At 45.9% G+C, this 18123-nt stretch overlaps 1 long non-coding RNA gene across 2 annotated transcripts in view; it reads left to right on the top strand.

Moving 5' to 3' along the window:
- The window catches only part of LOC142244749 (uncharacterized), a 42866-nt gene extending 26342 nt beyond the window's left edge, over positions 1–16524 (top strand). For both annotated transcript variants that reach the window (XR_012724636.1, XR_012724634.1), the window contains one exon: positions 14219–16524. This is a non-coding gene — a long non-coding RNA (uncharacterized LOC142244749). The remainder of the gene's footprint in view (positions 1–14218) is intronic.
- The last annotated feature ends 1599 nt before the right edge of the window (positions 16525–18123 follow it).

The raw sequence follows: 18123 nt of genomic DNA, 5'->3' as shown, positions 1-18123 counted from the left end.
ACAAAGCAATTTGGCAGATTAAAATAAAAATATCTATATTAATTATTTTATTTATCACACACTATTTACTCATTAAACTACACTGTACTACCACCAGCTAAAGAAAAATATATTACAATGGCTGGTCCTTCTAAATCATGTGTCCCAAACTCGGCTGGGTATATTGGCCGCACATAGAAAAAAATTGAGTTTATAGGCCACATTCTTAGCAGGACAAAGTGACTCTATACCCCAACACATCAGACTCTCACCTACTATGGAAACCAGCAAAAGGAACCTGAAGACCCACATCTTCCAACAAGCCTACAACCTGCTGTAACCATCAGTCCACCACAGCGCCGCACAACCCCGTTTTACCCTCACCTACTGAATCCTCAACCCCTTCCCTGTAGACTGTGAGCCCTTGCGGGCTGGGTCCGCTTTCTTCCTGTACCAGTCTGTGCCCTGAAATGTTCGCAATTATTGCACTTGTCTATGTATGCCCCCTTATCACATCTAAAGCGTCATGGAATAAATGGCGCTATAATAATAATAATATTTTTAGTGATACCATATTTTTTTCTAGACATCCTTTGATCGCTTTTTTTTCCGAACATTTTTCGCTCATTTATTATAATTTTTTAAATGTCATTCATCGTTATGGTACAATTTTATAGTTTGAGTTGTTGCATTTTCAGTGGTAAAAAAAGTTTTGTGTTTTTTTGTTTTTTTTTATGGGGGGGGGTTACATTTTTTTTTTTACATTTTATCCCCTTCTTGTAAGTAATATCGTCTTAGCACCATATAGTAATTTTGGACACCATCTTGTAGTAATATTCCGCATCCTGGTCCCCATCTTGTAGTTATGTCCCCAATCCTCACCCTCATCTTGTAGTTATGCGCCTCCTATCCTCGCATTCATCTTGTAGTAATGTGCCCATCCTGGTCCTCATCTTGCAGAAACCAAAAACAGCATGTCCAAATAAAACGTGTGAACAGGTTCCACCTGCTGTAACTGCACAAAACACAAAAGGCTACTGCAGCACTCTGTAGGCGTCAAGACATATGTAAACATATAATATATGACATTTAATCTGCATTAATAGTATATAGAATATACTTAGAAAAATAAAGATTTTTCGCTCAAAAATTGGCTAATTCTTATATGCTCATAAACCACGGAAAGGGGACCTTTTTTATGGAACCCTATCCTAGTGTCATGTCTCTCCTAGACTAAAGGGGGCTTTACACGCAATGACATCGCTAACGCAATGTCGTTTGGGTCACGGAATTCGTGATGCACATCCGGCCTCGTTAGCGTCGTCGTTGCTTGTGAAACGTATGAACGACCGCTAACGATCAAAATTACTCACCTAATCGTTGATCATTGACACGTCGTTCTATTCCCAAATATTGTTGCTGTTGCAGGACGCAGGTTGTTCGTCATTCCTGAGGCAGCACACATTGCTACGTGTGACACCCAAAGAACGAGGAACAACACCTTACCTGCGTCCTTCGGCAACGAGGTGGGTGTCACTTTCTTTTGGCTGCTCTCTGCCCCTCCGCTTCTATTGTTGGATGTGCGGGTCAGTTTTTTGATATTTCTAGTGAGTTTTTATCTGACTGAGCACTCCGCCCTAAGACCTGGCTGTGTTCATAACCATTGTAGCAGGAGCCTAGCTGCCCATACATGGAGGTTTGTAGTCCAAATAGTGGCATTTTGCCCAGATACGGATGTTTTTAACCTAGATAGCGGCATTTAAGTTAGGTTCCCGGATTACAGAGATATACCTTGCCGTTGGTTTCCGGGCTTACATGCATTGGCCAATACATAAACTAAATATCTCTCTTTTGCAGTAATGCAGTGCCATATTTTCCCTTGTACATTTTTGGCTTTTTCAGTGTATGCATTTATAGTTACTATGTTTTTTCAGTTAGCACCTGTTCACATTTGTTGGATGTGCGGGTCAGTTTTTTGATATTTCTAGTGAGCCTCCGCTTCTATTGGACAGCTGCCGTGTGACGTCGCTGTGACGCCGCACGAACCACCCCCTTAGAAAGGAGGCGGCTTGCCAGCTACAGCGACGTCGCTAGTCAGGTAAGTCCGTGTAACGGGTCCTAGTGATGTTGTGCGCCATGGGTAGCGATTTGCCTGTGACGCACAACTGACGGGGGCGGGTGCTTTCACCAGCGACATCGCTAGCGATGTCGCGTGTAAAGCAGCCTTTAGAGTCTACAAACATATGGACAGGTAGGATCTAGCACTGATGAAAACCGCCCTGTTTCTGATGGCTGGAGAGCACAGAATGAAGCCTGCTTTACACCATACCATCCAGCATACAATATCATATGCGATCGTACCCGCCCCCATCGTATGTGCGGCACGTTTAATTTGTTGAACGTGTCACACAAACGAATAACCCCCGTCACACATACTTACCCGTCCATACGACCTCGATGTGGGCGGCGAACATCCACTTCCTGGAGTGGGAGGGACGTTCGACGTCACATCGCCTTCACGCAGCAGCCGGCCAATAGAAGCGGAGATGAGTGGGACGTAAACATCCCACCCACCTCCTTCCGCATTGCCGGCGGGAGCCGCAGGACGCAGGTAAGATCTGTTCATCATTCCCGGGGTGTCACACACTGCAATGTGTGCTGTCTCAGGAACATTGAACAACCGGACATTCAATTTTTAGGAATTGAACAACGTGCATGCGAGGAACGTTTTACCGTTCAATCGCAATCGCACATAGCTGTTACATGCTACAATGTAACTTACAATGCCGGATGTGCGTCACTTACGACGTGACCCCGCCGACACATCGTAAGATATATTGTAGCGTGTAAAGCGCCTTTTAGAGACTCTCTACACCTCCAATATAGTGCAGAAACAAAAAAACTGCATATCCAAATAAAACGTGTGAACAGGTACCAACGGCTATAATTACATGAGACACAAACAAAAGGGTCACCTTGCCACTCTTGATAGGCATACAATTGGCATTTTTTGCTCAAAGAACCTTAATTTTTCTAAGTATATTCTATATAGCATTAGTGTTGTTTACATTTCATATATTGTATGTTTGGATATGTCTTGGTGCTTACAAAGTCATCCCTGCATGTGTCTGCTGATCTGATCAGCGGACGTGTGGCTAACAGGCGCGGGAGAATCGGAGATGCACCTGCACCTGTTAAACCCTTCGATTGCACTGTCAAACTCTGACAGCACTATCTTAAGCGTTCCAACTGGGATTACACCTTTTAACTCCGCCGTCATGATCATGGGGTGCCAATGGGTTGGCATGGCACCTTGGGGTCAGATAATGACCCCGGTTGCTGCTATGAGGTGTTTCCTGTGTACGCCAAAAGAGCAACGGCACTCACAGTAACACAGTGCAAGCGATCGGACTGTGAAGTGATAAAGTGCCCTAAGGGGACTAGTAAAATAAATTATAATAAAAAAAGTTTTGAAAAATTTTAAAAAAATTAAAAAAAACCCTAAAAGTTCAAATCTCCCCACTTTTGCCCCATGGAAAATATAACAATATTAAAAAAATACACATATTTGGTATCACAACGTTCAGAAATGCCTGATCTGCCCAAATGCCCAAAATATAAAATTAATTATTCTGATCAGTACACAGCGTAGCGAGAAAAAATTCAAAACTCCAAAGTTATGATTTTTTTGGTTGCCATAACATTGTATTAAAAAGTAATAACAGGTGATCAAAACGGCACATCTATCAAAAAATGGTATAGTTAAAAATGGCAGTTCAAGACGCAAAAAGCCATTGCTGAGCTCCAGATCCCGAAAAATGAGAATGCTACGGGTCTTGGAAAAAGGCAACAAAACTGCTATTCTTCTTTTTTTTTTTTTTTTTTTTATTTTTTTTTATACAAACTTCTGAATTTTTTTCGGCACTAAGGCCCCCTTCACATGTCTGTGATTCCGGTATGTATGATACCGTTTTCTTATGTACCAGAATCATTGACATATGCAGGCCCATTAAAATCAATGGGTCTGCACACACATCAGTGTTTTCACATGGACCATGTGTCCGTGTGGTGCACACGCGTGTCCGTGTGTTCCGCATGGAGACAAGTCCGACTTTCTGCGGCAGCACTGATGTTACATGGACCACACAGTGGTGTGATCCGTGTGACACGTACCAGAGAAAACACATGTCTTTGAAATAAAATTAAATTCTATACTCACCTGTCTTTGGCGCTGCTGTCACTTGCTTTGGAGCCTTGCTTCATTATGCTCATTGCATATTCACTGCCCCGTGGACCTGGAAGCAAGTGTGACCGCAGCGCCAGAGACATCAGCACCACAGACAGCAGTGTCAGGGACAAGTGAGTAAAAGTTCCTCATTTCTGTGGGCTATCATGGATAGCACATGGAGAACACATGTGTGCTAAAATCATGACACACGGAGGGCCATACGCACCTTCCACATGTCTGTGAAAAACGTGTGTGTTTTCCACGGATGTGTGAAAGAAGCCGTAGATAAAAGTAAAACTACACATCTTTGGTGTCTACAAACTCGTACTGACCTGGAGAATCATATGATTGATAAAAAAAAAAACCACGCAATTACAATTTTTTTGCTTTTTCACTGCACTTGGAATTTTTTTCCAGTTTTTCAGTATAATATGGGGCAGATTGAATAGTGTCGTTCAAAAGTAAAACTCATACCACAAAAAACAAGCCCTCATATGGTTATATTGACAGAAAAATAACAAAAGTTGTGGCTCTTGGAAGAAGGGGAGGAAAAAAAAAATACAAAATAGCGGGGTGGGGGGGTGAAGGGGTTAAACACCAAATTACATGCACAACTACAGCTGTGGTATATTTTGCTATGTACCCATGCCCCAAAATATATGCGGGACTTACCACACAGCAACTAAAAATCAGAATACGCGAGCATGTAAATGGCATTGAAGCAGCAAAGTTCATTAATGATGTTAACAGTCTCAAGACCATCCCTCGTCATTTTAAAAACTTCCATAACTTTGATTTGTCAGGACTTAGGGTACGCAGCATAGATAGGATCAATTCTCATTGAAGAGGTGGGAATGTTGGTCAGCTTTTGACGCAGAAAGAGTCTGTGGCGTTGGACCATCAATAAAGTACACTCTCTTGGATTGAATGAAACTATTAGTTTTGTTCCCTTTCTTTAATTTCCTTCCCCCCCCTCCCCTCCTCTCCATTTTGTATACACAAGGTCCTATTTTAAAGTGAACCTGTCAGCTGCAATATACACCCAGAACCACGAGTTCTGTGTGCATATTGCAAATACCTGCCTGACCGTCTCTGTATCTCGTAGCATACATAAAGAGATCTTTAGAAAACGTATTTCTAAAGATCTTTTATCATAGGCTAGTGAGCGCAGGGACTAGTTGCAAGGACATTAGTTCCTGCGTTCATTCCGCCCTTTTAGCATGGCTGCACTCCCACAGGGGCTTGCTAATGTGCAATTCAATACTGCTTCACCAGCAGTGATGCGTGTACCTGTATCCTCTGTGACCGCTGATCAGAATGCTCAGCACTTCCGGTCATGCGCAATATGAAGCCTGGTGTATGCATCCCGGCTTCAGAGAGGTCTAGTGCTCATGACAAGCTCGGGACTTTTGATGAGGCTTCGTTTGTGAACCCCAGTGCCCTCTGGGATAGTCAAAAAAAGCATCGTCGGGGCAGAGGCTACTGTGACAGCCCCCAACCTCTCCCTGAAATGAAGCATCATTACTGGAGCTGCTCTGTTCCTGCAGTACCTCTTCTGTGTCACCCCTGGTCGCTGTGCAATTTGTGTTCAATCTGCACACTGACCGTGTCCGCTCTGTTGCTGGCTCACATAAGTAGAGCCGGCAACACAGAGTAGCATACAATATTAGTGTGCACAAAGTATACGGCGGCATTCAGAGATTAGCACTGCCCCCGCAAGTGACATCACTGTGAGTGCTGCACTGGTCTCTAAATGCCAATGCTTACTCTGAGCACACTGGCAGTGTGCGCTTCTATGGGTTGCCGGCTCTCCTAATCTGAGCCAACGTCAGAGTGGATGCTGTCACTGTGCAGATCGCACAGTGCACAGCAACCAAGGAGGAACAGAGCCGCAGCTGAAACAAGTATCACTCATGGTGCGTCATTTCAGGGAGGGGGCAAGGGCTGTAACAGTGAGTGCAGCGTCTGCTCCCTAATGACACTTTGTTTGAGTATCCGAGCATGCACTGGGATTCCGTGCACCACCTCAGCCATCTCAGAGTCCAAGGGTCCGTGGTGTGATTGTGTGGGAGTTCTTTTCCAAGAGTCCTTCGGACCAAACGGTTGCCATTTGTCAAATCTGTCAGACCAAGCTTAGCAGAGGCAGAAATACTTCCAGCTTGGGCAACTCCAGCATGAGAAACCATATGTTAGCCAAGTACACCACTAGGTGGTTGACAGCTCTATGTGAAAAACACGATTTCCAGACTCAAAACTCTGCCACTTTCCCTGGGCTGTCTGCTTCCCAAACTGATGTGCAAGAAGGTGACGCTGATGCCTCCTTCTCCCAACCTGATGTTAGCCAAACTCAATCATCAACGACTACATCCGCTTCGGTGTCCCAGCATTCTGTTCAGTTGTTCATACCACAGACCTTCGAAAATAAGCGAAAATACCCTGTTACGCACCCAAGGGCAGAAACCAAAACTGCACACATTGCACGATTGATAGCCCTTGAGATGTTGCCATATCGGCTTGTGGGAACAGAGGCTTTCCGCAACCTTTTTGCGGTGTTAGAACATCGGTAATCGTGCCTAGCCGCCACTCTTTTTCTCGTTGTGCCGTCCCCGCGCTCCACAATCACGTGTCCGTAAACATCAAACGGGCTCTCACCAACGCCATAAGAGGGAAGGTCCACTTAGCCACAGACACGTGGACAAGTGGAAGTGGACAGGGACGCTACATCTCACTTACGGCACACTGGGTGAACCTGGTGGCGGGTGGTACAGAGTCTAAGCCGGCAACATCCCATATAGTTCCCACACCCAGAATAGTGGGGCCCACTTCAATCACAGTTTCAGTAGCCTCCTATACAGCAACAACCCCCTCCTCCTTCTGCTCTTCATCTGGCTCCTATGCATTCTCCTCAACATCTGCCGGTGTCCAACCATCGACATCATTCCCCAGCTGGGATCTCTGCAGCACTTGCCTCGGCTAAGCGGCAACACGCTCTACTGAAGCTCATCTGTATCGATGACAAATCGCACACGGCACTTGAGCTTTTGAAAGCAATAACTGAGCAGACAGATGAGTGGCTTGAGCCGTTGGACCTCCGTCCAGGGATGGTAGTGTCCGATAATGGTTGTAATCTGGTGGCAGCTTTAAAGCTTGGAAAGCTTGTACACGTTCCTTGTATGGCCTAGGTTGTAAATTTAGTAGTTCAGCACTTTCTCAAGAAATACCCTGGGATACCAGGCCTACTTACCAGGGTACGATGTATTAGCTCCCATTTCCCAAGTCATCTCCCTCTTTTGCTGGCCTGGCAGTGCTGCAGCAGCACTTACACTTGCCGCATCACAGGCTAATATGTGACCTCCCTACGAGATGGAATTCAACCTATTATATGTTGGCTAGGATCAATGAGCAGCAGAGGGCAGTATCCCAATTCCAGCTGGAACATGCCCGTCAGACGTAGCTGCCAGACATAAGTACTGTCGAGTGGGTGTGGATTGCAGACATTTGTCAAGTCTTGAAGAATTTTGATTACTGTACCAACATTGTGAGCAGTGATGATGCTGTTATCAGCATTACCATTCCACTGATTTGTTTATTGAAACGCTCTCTGGATGGTCTGACTGACCAAAGTGTTCATGCACCCAAGTTGTCTGTGGATCCAGACTTCACAATGGTTGCTAGTAATCCACATAACCTTGGCCAACAAGCTCAGGCCACCTTTGCTCAGCATCATGAGGATGAGGAGGATGATAAAGAACAGGAATGCTTTGAAGTTGGTAACCAAGAGATTGACAACCCAAGCTTCAGGGCTGTCCAGCATGGATGTCCTGAGGAGGAGCAGGAGGAGGAGAGAGAGACTGAGGAGGAGAGGAGGTTTAGGGAGACAGAATGTATTCTTAGCAGTGACACACAAAGGTTTCCAGTTCAGAGTCTGGGACACATGGTACAGTTCATGTCACACTGCCTTTCTCATGACTGTCGGCTAGTCCACATTTTGGCAGACAACAAATACTGGTTATGTACCTTCCTTGACCTACGCTACAAAGACAAATTTGCTTTGCTACTTGTTGAGGCAAATAAGGATTGTACTACGGAAACATTCAAGAAGGCTGTAGTGGAGCAGTTTATGAAACGATTACCCTCAGAACATGCTGGCGTCAGAGGTAGCATGTCATCTCACGCAATAGGATTACAAGAGAGTGCTACGCTAGTAGGAGCAAGCAACACAGTCAGGGGACTAATGTGCAAAAACTGGTCCATTTTTCACAAACCATCAACTGCGAATCATAACAGTTGGGGGAACTATGACAAGGAGGGAACACATAAGTAAGATGGTGAGGGACTATGTAGGTGACCGTATCAGCTTGCTTTCAGTGTCTACTGTTCCCTTTTAACTATTGGGTTTCCAAGCTCAACACTTGGCCAGACTTCGTTATACACTTTGGAAGTGCTACCTTACCCTGCTGCGAGTGTGTTGTCTGAGCGTGTTTTCAGCTCAACGGGGTCAATAATAACAGATAGTAGCACACGACTATCCACGGAAAGTGCAGACAGTTTGACGATGATCAAAATGAACCATAGATGGATTGCTCCAGAGCAGTAGCATAGCTAGGGGGGGGGGGGTAGAGGGTGCAGTCGCTCCGCTAACTATATCAGTGACATTGAACCTTTAAATATATCAGCTTGGCCGTGTCAATAGGTTTAGGTCCTATCATACAGCAGCGCACTGTGTGCAGAGGATTCCCTGCTGTTCTTCCAGGACCTGTAACGGCTCTGCCTCCCTCTGCTGCACACGGAGCTCTGGGCTGATGGTAAGACGCAGAGAGGATCTAAGATTGTGTGCAGTGAGGAAAGGACATAAGTTACTGTGGTGACAGGTGGCAGAGTGATCATTACTGTGCAGTGTGGGGGCCCGATACCCTGTATGTAATGAGGTAATGTGTGTGGGGGAGGGGGGCTATTACACTGCAATGTGGGGGCTTGATACCATGTATGTAATGAGATGATGTGTGTGTGGAAGGGGGCTATTACACTGCAATGTGGGGGCCCGATACCATGTATGTAATGAGGTAATGTGTGTGGGGGAGAGGGCTATTACACTGCAATGTGGGGACCCGATACCATGTATGTAATGAGGTGATGTGTGTGGGGGAGGGGGCTATTACACTGCAATGTGGGGGCTTGATACCATGTATGTAATGAGGTGATGTGTGGGGGAGGGGGGCTATTACACTGCAATGTGGGGGCCCGATACCATGTATGTAATGAGGGGATGTGTGTGGTGAAGGGGGCAATTACACTGCATTGTGGGGGCTCAATACCATGTATGTAATGAGGGGGTGTGTGTGGGTGAGGGGGATATTACACTGCAGTGTGGGGGCCCGATACCAAATATGTAATGAAGTGATGTGTGTGGGGGAGGGGGCTATTACACTGCCATGTGGGGGCCCGATAACATGTATGTAATGAGGGGATGTGTGTGGGAGAGGGGGGTATTACACTGTGCAGTGTGGGGGCCCGATACCATGTATATAATGAGGTGGTGTGTGTGGGGGAGGGGGCTATTACATTGTGCAGTGGTGGGGTCTGATAACATGTATGTAATGAGGTGTGTGTGGGAGGGGCTATATATTATAAGGGCCTGATAGCATGTAGTGTGGGCTTATCATAATGTGTATAAGGGAGCAGTGGGCCCATCATACTTTGTATAGGAGAGCTGTGGGCCCATTATATTGTGTATTGGGAACTTGTGGGCCCATAATACTTTATAGGGAGCTGTGGGATCATCATACTCTGTATAGAGAACTGTGGGGACATCATACTTTGTATAGATAGCCATGGGGACCATCATATTGTGTACCTGGGAGACTCAGGAGATATTTTTAAATGTTAAGTAGTAGACACTTAAGAAGCATTATTGTTATAGGGGCATTCAGGATATTGTGACCATCATAGGCACACTGGGGGCATTATTACATTCTAGGGGCAAAATGTGGACACTTTTCTAGGGCACTTTCCAAGGGCAATAATACTTTTGAGGGGCCAATTTTACCATCTTGAGGGCACAAATGAGGCATTATTACCATGTTGGGTGGTAAGAGGAGCACTGTTATTGTACCACACAGCAGGTGCAGTAATAGGGGCACATATGGCAGCAGTGGCTCAGTATTGGGGTATCAGGAGGATGAGGGGTTTGTGCGGGTCGGGAATAAATGGGGTCGGGGCTGGAAATGTGAAAAGTCAGTTGAGTCTGTGTTGTAATTTCTGCAGACGAGCCCTGGCTGGAGAAGTTGTCATGTCGGGCTGGGCCAGAAAGAAAAGACGAAAAAAGTGAATGAATTCATCAGAAAGAACATTAGCTGTAAGTCACCACCTATAACTGTACTATAATCTCTCACATGTACTGCAGGACTGATATTTGCCACTATATGGTCACCATATGGCTGTAATATCAGTGTTGGCCTTTGTGTAGATTTATTTTCAGTAACAGCGTGGTCATCTGCTGAGGTTCCTCTATACCCATTATTAAGGCGTGATACTATAGTTGTTACCAGGTTAGGGACCCACTCAGATGTTTCATCCCCCCCCGCCCCCCCCCGAGGTGAACCACTAGCTACGCCACTGCCCCAGAGTATCTCAGGCCGCCTGTTAACAAGACCCAATAATAAGTGTAGCCCCAAAATTTGTATTTCTTAAGTTCAAATAAGTTCCATTGTTTCTCATTCAAGACTATTTTGTCTTCTATCATCTAATGACACCGCATGACTAATCTAACTTGTTGTGCTGCTGCCATGTAATTGTTTGGCCCAATCACCCAGGGCAATATTTTTCAAGCCTTTGTACATTATGCACTGGCACAATCACTTTCGAGGCTACACTATCTAGAACAATTGGTCAGGCAGTCTCTATTTGTGTTCTTTATTGATGCTGTGCTCCACAGTGTGTTACACATGGCCCCCTGCGGAATCACAATTTATTAAACTCCTTGGCATGTTATGCCCTGTTGCAAATCCTACCAATTTTTTAAAAAAGAGCTGTTGAGAGGTATTGGGAGTACCTTCTGATGCTGTGCTCCATGGTGTCTGAACCATTATCCCCATGGGGAACTGAATTTATTAAACTCCTTGGTATGTTATGCCCTCTTGCAAATCCTACCAATTTTTAAAAGAAAAGCTGTTGGGAGCTGTTGGGAGCACCTTCTGATGCTGTGCTACATGGTCTTTGAACCATTCCCCTATTGAGAAACTGATTTTTTTTTTTAAATCCTCGGTGTTAGCTAGTAGAATAAAACCTGAGTTACAGAGTGAAACAACAGCCAATTCCACGGTGCTGCATGCTTCATAAACTGCTGTCTAAGAAGCAGGTGATGATGATGCCTCCTGTTCCCAACCTGATTTTGGTCAGATGCAATCATCATCAACTACATCAGCTTCGATGTCCCAGCGTGGCGTTCATTTGTCCATAAAACCTACATTACTGAATCATTTGAATAGAATTTGAATAGAGGGCCACTTTAGCCGTTAGTGTTGGTGGAGGAGGAGGAGGAGGGCAAGGACAACACCCAAATGGCCACATTGGCAATAGCACTGAAAAGTCTTATGTAGTACGTATTCCAACTATCACATTAATGATATAAGGGATGCAGAAAATTACAAGTGACTGCCATCCCTCCCCAATGTATGTTACAGGGCCCACCTGAGAGCCCTAAGAATTCTGAAATTTGAGGACAGCCAGTGGCTCTTTCTACATTTGAATAGAGGGCCACTGGAGCCGGTGGTTCTGGTGGAGGAGGAGGCGGACAAGGTCAACATCCCAATGGGCAAATTGTAGCTGACCTTTTAAAGTGCTGTCAAATATGTCCCAAAAAAGGAGGTGTGAGACAGACACCAATATAATGTATAAGTTACAACCCTTTCTAATTGAAAAAGAAGGAAAAATGTAAAAAACGAAACGTGTGAACATATGCTAAAGTGGGGTTTGGGAGGTCGGGGCTTGATTTGACATTTTATTACACTGATTAGGCACTAGAAACTGTTTCTTAGCAATTTCCTCTCTTTTACTTTGGTTTGAGAGCTGTTCTGGTGACTACGTAAACGCCGCGTGCTGCTCTGACCACGTTATTCAAAGACACCAGAAATGCAGTCAGGCACCTTCTACAGGCTGTGCCCATACTGTTTCAGCCTTTCCCCAACCATTTCAGCCTTTTCCTCAGTCACCACAGGTCACCGACAGGTCCGACGTAAAATTATTATGGTTTTCCATAGACTTACATTAAGGGTCAAATATTCACGAATACTCAAATAGCGGCGAGATTTTCGCCGGCTATTCGTCGAATCAAATAATAGGGTATTCGATCATCCAAATACTCACAGACAAATGGCAGAAGATGTAAACTGTCCAGGCCAAAAAACTAATGCACTACCAGGATGCAGCAAGACCTCCAATAAATGGAGACATCACAGGTTCAAAAGGAGCTTGATGGTTAAATTGCACACTTATGGCTTGCATAGAGCACTGTTCACACATGCAGGTTCACATCAATAGATGCAAGCGGGCTGCGCCAGTACTATATATGTCCTCCATGCAGTGACCGTTACTATAGCATGCAAGGCCTAACAAAAAGAGGCCTGGCTGTATCCTGTATAAAATATTCTGTGCAAAAGAATATATAAATATAGAGGTATTGGTAGGTAATATGGCCATAGTGCGGAAGCCCACAATCCACGTCACGGATCCTCATTTTTGTGGGTCCCTACACTAATATATAATCTAATATATAAAGCTGAGTGTGTGTATGTATGTATGTATGTCCGCTAAAGTAATCCGCACCGTCGCATTTACAATCACGAAATTTTGCACATTCACTCCATGTGACTCAGGGAACGTCACAGACTATGTTTGGGCTGGAAAATGTAACCCCGCGCTTTATAGTTACTCTCGAAAAATCCTGCCTCCATTAAACTGAATGGAGGTGGGAGCCTATATGTTATTAATAGCAACTGTCAGTGGTTGTTATACGAACAAAATAAACTGTTAGTATAAGAAGCTTATATGTAAGGTAATATGATGTCGGTGGGGAGACGGATAGAGAGAGACAGGCCTGGAAAGAGACAGGCCTGGAAAGAGACAGGCCTGGAAAGAGACAGGCCTGGAAAGAGACAGCCCGGGAAAGAGACAGACGAACAAAGAGACAGACGGGGAAAGAGACAGACGGGGAAGGAGAGAGACAGACAGACACACACATAGAGACATAAGGTGTGGACGGACGATGCTACCTATCCCCTATCACTTTATATCAGCCGGGCACAAGATCTCCCAACTCAAGTTTCAGGTAATTGACCATGTTGGTGTTAACCGCAGAGGTGGTGACAGAGTCAAGCTGCTCCGAGAGAGGGAAGCAAAATGGATCCACACTTTGGGTACTCTTGAGCTCTATGGAATAAATCGCAAGTACGAACAGGGTTTCTAATATGATATACATCTCCACACAATAATATTGTCTTTTCAGTACCTTACAACAGGGTTCCCCATTCCAGTCCTCGAGGGCCGCCAACAGTGCATGTTTTCAGGATTTCCTTAGCATTTCATGGGTGTTGGAATCATCAACTGGGGAGGTGATTAAATTATCACATGTGCAATACTAAGGAAATCCTGAAAACATGCACGGTTGGCGGCCCTTGAGGACTGGAATTGGGGACCCATGCCTTACAACTATTGTATTTGCTGTATTGTTTATATTGTTTACATTGTGTCCACATGGGTCACTTGTTGTTTATTGCCCTAACTATGACAACTCGTTTTACCCATATATATCCTTATCCACAGACAAATTCCTTTTGTCTCTTATTGCCCCATCCTATTGATCTAAGGATACCACGGGTGTTAGATTTTTCCAGATATGAACAATGTGTTTATGCAACAATGTGTTTATTTTACATACATTTGTGTACTCCAACGTATGTATAATTTAATATATTTTCTTCCATGCATCCTAATCTCTATTTTCATTCCTTGCAGAATTGGCACCACCACTGCAGAAGTACACCACTGTCACCTATCAGACCACCAACCAGCCTGTCACAGTTCCCCATCACTGAAGCTGCGTCTCCCTTCCCAGGATTCTCCGTTACTAACACCATGTGACCCTTAAACACGCCCTCCTTGTTGTATGTGCGCTCCACTGTCTCACTTCCGCGTTTCACACAGCGGTAGTGACGTGCCCTCCTCCCCTGACATGCACTGGGACACTCTGCATCACCTACACGATCGCGTAACGTCACTTCCGGTTTTCCATAACGCGAAACCGGAAGTGACGTGGCGGCATGGTCCCTGATAAATATGCTTTCCTCTCACACTTCCATACCTCACAGGACGCACCAAGACGCTCGTGGCTACCACCATCACACCTCAGGCACCTGGTAAGTGACTCACCTAGATGATCAGAGCCCATTAGTATCCCTAGAGCTCTTTTACTTTATCCACCCTTCTCTTTTCCCTACCATTAGTAGCCTGGTAGTCTCTGGACTGATTACCTAACATTACCTATGGACCTTTTTTTCCAAACCAACCCCGTGAAGTCACAGGTACTGATCATTTCAACTGATACTAGTGATGACTATAGGTTATATGCTTTATCCTGGTCCCTCTATACCTAGATAGCCAGAGACCTGCACCTGCTAACCTCCTCACATATATGTCTACTTGAGATACCTCCCTGCTGATGTGGGATATCTCCCTGCTGATGTGGCAAACTCCCTTGCTCTTTACTAAGGTAATATTTTCATGAAGTATTGCTACAGACCCTAGTCATCATTCCTTACCATGAGACTTGCCTTCCCCCCCCCTTTCCCCCTTCCCCCCCCTCTCCCGCCTCCCTTTTCTCTTCCTTTTTTCCTCCTTTTTCTCCTCCTTTCCCCACGTCTAAGCCTGTTTCGTTTTCCTTTTCATATTTACCCAACATATGGTACAGCAATATACCATTAGAGGCCCACATCTCCTACATGAGAACAGACTGTGCTGAATTTGTACTTTTCAATCGAGGTACTTGCTTGGTTTCCTCACTCCATATCATGTATGTCATTTATATCATACTTATTTTCTTATGGCTCATACTTATTACCTATACAGATTATCCTCATCAATCCCGAGGACATCCACTATCCTGTCCTCATTCTCTAGCCACTATATAGAAGCATTCACGTGACTGCCTGATTGATTAGTCCTCCCTATATATAGGTATTTACCATATACAGGCTCTCTTAAGACCTCATAACCTATGCTATTTTAGCCACTGACATCTTTCTTCCTCTTCCAGCACACATATGGTCATCTGGGATATTTCCCTGCTGATATAATATACCTCTGCTGATGTGGCAAACTATTCTTGCTCTTTGACTCAGGTAATGTCTACATGGTACACTGTTATGAATCTTTAGCCACTACCCTCTATTTGCCATTATCAGTCTTGCCTCCTTCCTTGTCTTCTCCCTCCCCTTTCACCTCTTACCTTTTCTTCGTGTCTTCTTCATAATCCACCTAGGACTAGGTATAGCAACATTTGAAGACATCGACTCCCTTTCTTCAACATTCAGTCACAATAAAGAAGCATCTTCCTTGTTATACACAGGTATTTACCATATGTAGACTCTCACAAGATCACATGACCTTGATTACCATAGCCCTCTCACATCTGATAACTTTTCTCCTTCCACAGTAAATTGCTGTTAACACGTATTCCTAATCGGATAACCCTGTACACTATTGCTGCTTCAACCCCTGTGACTATGTGACGATATATATGTATGGTACGTCCCTATGTATTCCTACGTTACATTCCTGCCTCACCTGAGACCGGACATAATCTATGATCTATCATCTCCTCCGATAACAGGTTGATCATATACATCTGTATCCCACATATTACCTACTGAATCTAGGTGAGTTCCCCTACCAAACGTGCCGCATCTGTCTGATACCACACATTGCTCACCACCACTTTCTTACCTGCAGAAATTTCTCTCCCCCTTTTCCATGATGGTCCTAGCTTCATATATCCATGGTATCACCATGGACCCTTAAAGATGTTACTGTTTTGCTTCTTTCCATCGTCTTCTCCATTCCAATGTTGTACTTTATTACTCAAATGTCAAATATGCATATACAACTATATTGATGGATGTCCTTTTATTTTGTTTCTTGTTTTGTCACTTTGGTAATTTGTATCCAGTCTGTCCGACCTGAGGAAGGCCTTTTAGGCCGAAACGTCGTCACCTGGCGGATATCACTTTGTACAGCACCTTTTTCACGATTTTTGCACTAATAAAACAAAAGGACCTGAAATCTATTTTTTTTGTGTATTTACTTCAACATACCTATTGGAAACGATTAGTGTGCCGGAGTTACCCTCTTTGTGCTTACATTTTTCTCCTGAGCACCTACATGGGTGAGGCGAGGTCTTTTTCTCTACAATTACACACATAGAGACAGACACAGAGATGGAGACAGATAGACTGATACAAATACAGACAGAGAGATAGAAACAGACAAACAGAGACATAGACACAGATAGACAAGGAAAGAGACAGACAGACAGACAGCGACACTCAGACAGAGACTGGGAGAGAGACAGAGAGACAATTACTATCCCGGGCAACGCCTGGGTTCTACAGCTAATAGATGTGTATATATAAATATATATATATATATATAATTGCCTTATTCTGTCTGTCTGTCTGTCTGTCTTGCTCCAAAATTGTGTCATTACAGTGACCTTGTGTCCTTACAGTGACAACCGTCGGATTGGCCGCTGGGCTCGGCCTGGCCCTGCCGCTCCACACGGATTGGCCGCTCGGCTTGACCTGGCCCCGCCCCCGCATGGATTAACCATTTGGCCAGGCCCGCCCCCCGCACGCGATGCCCACTAGGCCACGCCCACGCACGCGATGCCTGCTAGGCCACGCCCCCGCGCGCGATGCCCACTAGGCCACACCCCGCACACGCGATGCCCGCTAGGCCACGCCCCCTCACACTATGCCTGCTAGGCCACGCCCCCTCACACTATGCCCGCTAGGCCACGGCCCCTCACGCTATGCCCGCTAGGCCACGCCCCCTCACACTATGCCCGCTCGGCCACACACCCCTTACACTATGCCCGCTAGGCCACGCCCCCTCACACTATGCATGCTCGGCCACGCCCCCCTCACACTATGCCTGCTCGGCCACGCCCCCCGCACACGTTGGGCACCTGTACACCTCCCCCCCAGGACTACTCCTCCCATTATACTCCTATTATAATCCTCCTATTATACTCCTCTCTGAGGGGTTCGCAGCATGGGGGATGGAGCACGATGGGGAGTGCAGCATGGGGGATGGAGCACGATGAGGGGTGCAGCATGGGGGGTGGACCACGATGGGGGGTGCCCAGAATGGGAGGATGAAACACGATGGGGGGTGCACAGCATGGGGGATGGAGCACGATGGGGGGTGCAGCATGGGGGATGGAGCACGATGGGGGGTGCCCAGAATGGGGGGATGAAACACGGGGGGTGCGCAGCATGGGGGATGGAGCACGATGGGGGGTGCGCAGCATGGGGGATGGAGCACGATGGGGAGTGCAGCATGGGGATGGAGCACGATGGGGGGTGCAGCATGGGGGATGGAGCACGATGGGGGGTGGACCACGATGGGGGGTACCCACAATGGGGGGATGAAACACGATGGGGGGTGCGCAGCATGGGGGATGGAGCTCGATGGGGGTGCGCAGCATGGGGGATGGAGCACGATGGGGGATGCGCAGCATGGGGGAAGGAGCACGATGGGGGTGCAGCATGGGGGGTGGACTATGATGGGGGTGCACACCTCCCCCCAAAACACACACACACCGCCACACACGCACCACACAACACACCACACAAATATATGCA

This window comes from Anomaloglossus baeobatrachus, chromosome 1 (assembly GCF_048569485.1).
Source record: "Anomaloglossus baeobatrachus isolate aAnoBae1 chromosome 1, aAnoBae1.hap1, whole genome shotgun sequence".
NCBI lineage: Eukaryota > Metazoa > Chordata > Amphibia > Anura > Aromobatidae > Anomaloglossus > Anomaloglossus baeobatrachus.
This window is presented reverse-complemented; position numbering and strand designations above follow the sequence as displayed.